This window comes from Pinus tabuliformis, chromosome 2_2, assembly GCF_031772625.1.
Source record: "Pinus tabuliformis cultivar Carrire ecotype Pingquan chromosome 2_2, CPIR1, whole genome shotgun sequence".
In the NCBI taxonomy this organism is placed as follows: Eukaryota; Viridiplantae; Streptophyta; class Pinopsida; order Pinales; family Pinaceae; genus Pinus; species Pinus tabuliformis.
This window is the reverse complement of record NC_142300.1, coordinates 1,283,042,652-1,283,049,424: the sequence shown is the minus strand read 5'-3', so window position 1 is coordinate 1,283,049,424 and position 6,773 is coordinate 1,283,042,652.

The window sequence follows — 6,773 nt, the reverse complement described above, 5'->3', positions numbered from 1 at the left end:
TGGAGCCTACTATGGATCATGTGATCACTCATTCCTTAGTCACGTATTAATCAATTGATGAGTTCAAGCTCCCTTCTTGGATCTCAAGTGTCGTTCACACTTTTATATTTATATAGGAAGTGTCGTATTCGGGCATGGGAATTATCACTTGTCATGCAAAGGGGAGTTATGGTTTGCTTCAAGGGGCTATCTTTGTGAAAATGAGTTGTTCTCATCATATAGACAGGTTTCGCAGTCATTTCCAAAGTTTCATGCTCTATTCTACAAGTGTCATCATTATCCTCACAAAGTCTATCGTTAGAGCCACACTTGTCATCAGTTGCCATAAAGGTTGTTACATTAATGGAAGTATATTTTCATATGTTCTCGATGATCTATGTTGTATCACTAAGTGTCCAAGTGTGTGGTTATAGTCAAGTTCTATCGCTGCTCACATCAGTTGGATTGATCCTACACTTAGCCAAATTCTAGATGATTCTTAGGAACCTATCCTCATCCAGACTTCCCAAACTACTCACTTCACATCTTCAACTTTCAATTTTTTCATTTGTCTACTGGAACTATGCAATACGAAGAAAGACTAGCCTCCCTTGGCCTCCAAAAATGAGTGAATGCTTCCTCCAGTGTCCTTCCCTCAGTCAGAGCTCACTGCCTCCAGAAACAACGTAGTTCTATCCCTCAATCCACTCAGTTGCCCAGTCCCCCTTGCCTCCTGAAATTGTGTAGTTTTTCCTCCTAGGACCCCATCCCGCAGCAACTACAACTACTTGAACTGCGCAATTTTGTCCCTCATTGGGCACTGCACAATTTTTTCTCTCTATGAGGACTGTGCAGAAATTTCCCTTAGTATGGCCTAAGTTGCGCATTACACAGTCTCAATGATCAAGCTTGACCCTTGGTTATTTGAACTGCACAATTGTATAGTCACTGGGCCTTCTCCCCTAACCTGTCACTCAGTCCTAGCCCAGTTCATGAATCCAAGTGCTTTATCTTAGGCTAAGGGTTTTCAGACTAATGTCGTCTTGTCATGATGAGTTGCAGATGCAAGTACTCTCTTACACTATGGTAATATGATGAATAAGTATGACATTCTAGATGACACTTAAGGATCTGAGGAGAAAAGATAATCATCATATAAGAATACCAAGGAACCCTAGGGTATGATAGAAGATCAAAGACCAGGACCACATGAAGACTCCATCTGATTCACAACCCTTTGGAGGGTAGTTACCATGACAAAGCACATATTTCATGAAGTTGAAATGCACCTCTTAGTGTAGTATGAAGGAAAACTTATCATTGTCTTATCATTATGTCTTCAATGAAATGTATGGTCGCAAACACTGAAAGTCATTCCATGTGTTTTCACTAAGTGTTTCGCTCCCTTTCGCAAGATAGGCAAGATGTCGTCTTTTTGCATGTTGGTTGTCGCACTTTATGCATAAGCTCATTCTGGTGGTTTCAAGGGCTCATATTTATGTTTATGAGTTTTCCTAACCATATAAACACCTTTCACACTCATTCACAATGTTTTGAATACTGTTGCACAAGTGTCGTCACAGTCGTCATAAAGTCTACCTTAGGTTTCACACTTTTCGTAATTGTTCATGAAGTGGGCACACACAAGCGAAAGTGTTGTTCATGTGTCATGGGTGATCAATGTTGTTGAGTCATCAAGTATTCTAAGTGTTGGGACACAGTTGAAGCTTTACCACTTCACTTGTTAGTCCCACTGGTCCAACACTTAGCGTTTTAATAATAAGCTTCCCAACCCTTCAACTTGGCTTCACCTAGCCTACCTAGACTACAGATTGTGCAGTTGCAGTCACCAGGTTGTGACCTTGACCCCTGAATCTGTGTAATGTGCACTTCTTGTCCCCCAGGCCTGTGTTGAGGTATAAAAGGTGTCTTTTTAACTCCTAATTATCTTCACATTAGTTATCAATCCGGGCAAGATTTTCTATTTCAAGAGTGTACACAGTTTGTGGCGGCTATTTACTCAAGAGTAATGTTTCTAAATTGCAATACAGTGCTTTCAAATACAAGAGTAAATAGATGCTTTAAATAAAACTCACTTGCAATTAAAGGAAACTCAATGCTCTGAAACTAAATCATTTATTCGACAAAGTAACAGCAATTATCAGTCAAGGATACAGTAGCAATAACTCATTCCTTGTTTAACTAATGTAAACTAAATCAAGCATAAATAAGATCCTCAATCTGAGAGCTTTGACAGTAATAGCCAATGTTCTTTACAGTTGTTGATCTCACACACACCACACTAAATAACCAATTGGAAATGGCAATGAATTAAATCAATAATTCTACTGCAACTGATTGAAATGAGATAATTATGCTAACTGTAAGAATGCTAAAAGGCAAACCTAAATGATTGCAGAAAGTAAATGAGCATCAACGCTATATAATAGAAATGAACAGCAAAACTTATGTAACTACAATGAACAACAATGAACAACAAAGCTAAGTTACTGAAATGAACAGCGAAGCTCTGTAAGTAAAATGAACAACAAAAATATACTTGCAAAAAGCAGTGATCTTGTTATGAGGGAAATGAACAACAACGCAATTCAATTAGATCATATAAAACCAATCAATTCATTAAGTCTGGAAATATGAAACAGTAAAGCGATGCAACTACAATAGATAGAAATGAAACCAAACCATCACACGGCAGAAATCGTAAAGGAATGATACAAGAACAGCAAGTGAATCCACCAGGGCTAGGCCCTTAGCTGCTAGTGAACACCGCCAAATTACTTCAGTATGAAAGAAGGAACAGCAACTGTATTATATATTAATCATATGCAAAATGGTTACAGCCAGTTCATACTCTGTTTCAACAATGAGAGTCAATGATCAAAGTAAAAATACAAAAGTAATTTCTGAATAATCTCCTCCTGTTCTTTACAATCGTTGTCCCTTTTATAATGGCCAGGTGGATAAAATAGTAACAACGGATAGAATAGTAACAGCGATCCCTCAGGATCAAGAGATCCTGAGAGATCCGCTCAATCTTCCATCTTTAGTTAGCTCTTTGTCTTTTGCGCTGATGTTGTGATCTTCTCTGTTCTTATCCATAACTATGTGCTCCATCCTTGGCTTGCTGCCTGTACGCTGCTTCCTAGTGAGGGAACAACAGTTACTCTACTTTGTCTTTTTCCTTCTCTCGGGTAGGGAACGGTAGTTTTCCCATTTCATCTTTTTCCTGCATGAGAAAAGACAATCATTAGCTAAATTGTAATAATAAATAGTTCCCTAGTTTTTACTATAATCCCTTGATATATGAATATCTTTAGAATATAAAGGGGATATAATTAAAGGAAAGGATGATGAAATAAATGGCAAATTCATACCTTTTCCATAGCTCAACACACTCCCCTGCTTACCCTTTTTCATGCCCTCATGAAAACCATGTAGTTTGTGTGCAACGCAGTCAAAGAATAGGCTAGAGAAGGGATGTCATGAGGTGGTCTAAAACCATGATTTTCAACTGTTCCCATGCTTGTTCTCAATCTCGAAGAGTGTCTATGTTTTTGTGGTCTGTTTGTTGTGCTGGTGGTCCTTTTTATTTTTGGGTAGGTAAGGCTAACCCCCCGTCTATAGCAAACACTAATTCTTCCCAACTGGTTTGCTGCTGGACAAGATTGTAGCTTACTATCAACCGAATTAGACAATGATGACTTACAACCGTATCTATATGCTGGGATTTCTTTATGCTTTGAGCAGCGTCATGCAACAAAAAATTCAAATATGCAAGCAAGTTTACAGAACATTTCTGTTTTAAAATTGCTAGTAATTTAAGGTGGCGTGGTCTTACCACATCCTTTCTTCCATCGCATGTAATGTAGCTTTGAACTACTCTAGCCAGCTCTATCCATGGTTGATCAGGTGCTCATGTCCTAAGTGTCGTAAAATGCTCAAAATTTAAAGTGCTTAGAACTAGTTCAAAGTTGAATGACTGGAAAGTGCTCGTCTTCCCGATTCCAGCACCGCAAACGGTTCGAAAAATAGTCGCCGTATGAGGAAGTTATGGCAAAAAGAAGAATTTGTCCATAACATTAGAAATTTTAATTTTTCACAAAAAAAATAAAAAAGGAATATTCTGCCTGGCACGAAATCCGAGGCAACCACCAAACATTAAATGTAACTGCAATTAAGTTGGCAGAATTTTGGCAGGAGCACCAAATTTGGTGGACTCGCCATAATTGGCGGAGCTAACTGGAGTTAACTAAAGTTAGCTGGAGTTTTTCTAGGGGAACACTGGAGAAACTTTAAATGGCCATAACTTTGGCTAGGAAAGTCGGTTTTGGACGAATGTTTTTTTTTATTTTGGATATTTTCGACCTTCTGAAGCCATTGGTGCAGGTTTCACAACCATCTGAGGTCATTTTCAGGTGTTTTAGCTTCGTGGAAGTTCCAGGAGCCACCAGGGCCAAATCAGTTTGGGAGCTACATTGGGAATTTTGCAGCCAGTGAATGTGGAACGAGGGTCATTCCTGAAGGTTTTCAGCATTTTTAATCCATTTCTACAGCTCATTTTTCCTTCTGAGGAATTCTTCTCACTGTTTAGCTTCAGGGAAGCTTTCAGGGCCACCAGGGCCATTTCAGGGATTGAGTTGTTTGAGGGCTATGTTCATCCGTTTTTGGTGATTCAAAAGCCTATGTCTGCTATTTTCGACCTTCTGAGTCTAATGGCAGAGGTTTTAGAACCAATTTAGGTCATATTCACCTCGAAATTCTCCATGCAAGTTTAAATGGACACCAGGGTCAATTGGGGAAAGTACTGTGTAAGGTACAAATTCACTATTTAGTGTTTTGGGAAAGAGCATGTTTGGCTAATTCCTATCTTCTGATTCTGTATTTACAGTTAGATCTATCCTTTGAGACACTCTTATTCTTGTATTAGCCTTTGTAGCAATTTTAATACAAGAGGACAAGCCTAGTTGGAGAGGTTTGGTCCAGCAGATGTAGCCCAGAGGGGGGGGTGAACTGCTTTATCATTTTGATGTCTTTATTTTCTGAAGATGATATGCTAAACAAAACTGATATAAAGTATTAAATAGCAAATAACTATAACTTGCATACACACATAATCACATGTTCAGCTGCAGAAAGTTACTTGTCTTTTTCCGCAAGACCTTAAACTTCAAGTATGTGTATGTCAAAGACTTCTAAGTGTTTACTTTGTTATTTCTTTAGCCAAAGCCTGTAGAGGGCCAGGTAGCCTCTGGAACTCATCCTCTTTTTAGAGGTGACATGTCCGGTGAATGCCCCTAGAGTCTATCTCTGTATAAGAAATAAGAAGTTTATACATTTTTAGAGGTCATTTGGAGTGTCTAGCTCACAGTTGAAATTATTGGAAATGGATACCTTGCACCCTTAAACAAGTACATTCCATTTTCAGATCAGATGGTATCAGAGCACTAGGTTGCTTGACTGACATCACTAGCTTGATTGTGTAGCTTGAAAGGTGTCTTAAGCAGTGTTGGAGATTGACTGCCTTATTATTCTGCAAAGTACTTGTTGTTTGAGTTTGTTGAAGCTCTTTGGTTCATTTTTATAATGACAATTTCCATAAGTGAGTTCTCAAAATCGTCCTCCTTCACAAGATTATTTGATGAAGGCTTTAAGCAAGAATTTTTCATCATGATGAATATGGTGAGAGAAATGTACAAGGATGAAAGAAAGAGCTCTAGACTTCAAGAGCCGTTGAATTCCATGAGGGAAGAGAATCAGTTGCTTTCTAACCAATTGCAGGAAATGGAAGGCCAACTTCATATTGCAAACATGAAGCTGGAAAGGATGCATGAGTTGGAGACACAACTCCTTGTTGCCAAAGAAGCCTTAGCCAAGTATCAACTTGAAGAAGAGGTAAACAATTCTAGTTTGTCTTCAAATTCTGATAAGAATGTTTATGTTGGTTCTTTTGAGAAACATACTAGAGGCATAGGGTCCAAGTTGATGTCCAAAATGGGATATGAAGGAAAAGGATTGGGCAAACATGCACAGGGTATAGTTGAGCCAATAATGGTTGAGGTAAGGCCTAAGAATTTGGGTCTTGGCTATGGACAATCTTGTGGAGAAAGTTCTAAAGCAGCCATGAAGGCAATTGAAACAGTTCCTAGAAGGAGTTTCATTTCAGATTCTCTATCTCAAGGTTGTAAAGGTTGTATCCTTGATGAATGCAATAGTTTGAAACAGACCTTGCAGGAAGAAGGTGTGCATAAGCATGCACTTGAACAAGGAAGTGGTGAAAGCTCTAAAGCCATTGCAAGGATTCATGGTGTTCCAAAAGGAGCTTCTTCTTCGTTTGATTCACCTCCTCATGAAGGTAATGAAGGTGAAAGGGAAAGGTATAAATCTGATTTCAGACATATTTCCTTTGATCATGTAAAGCATGGAAAATTTCCACATAAGCATTGGAAAAGAATTGCATGTTATTTTTGTGGTTTGTTTAACCATAGTGTTTCTAGATGTTGGAAAAGAATGGCAACATGCAGGAAACTTTTGAAGGAAAGGAGGCAAGAAGCCAAAGTTCCATTGAACAATGCAAATCATGCTGTCAAGAAGATGAACATGTGTTGCACTTATTGCCATAAGCAAGGACATACTATTGAAAGGTGTTGGACTCTGAATCCAACAATGCTTCCACGAAAGTTGAAGAAATTGGAGAAAGAGTATGGCAAGAATGGGAAGGAAGTTTCCATCATTGATATGTGTCAGGATGATACACATGTTGAAATCGATGTGCA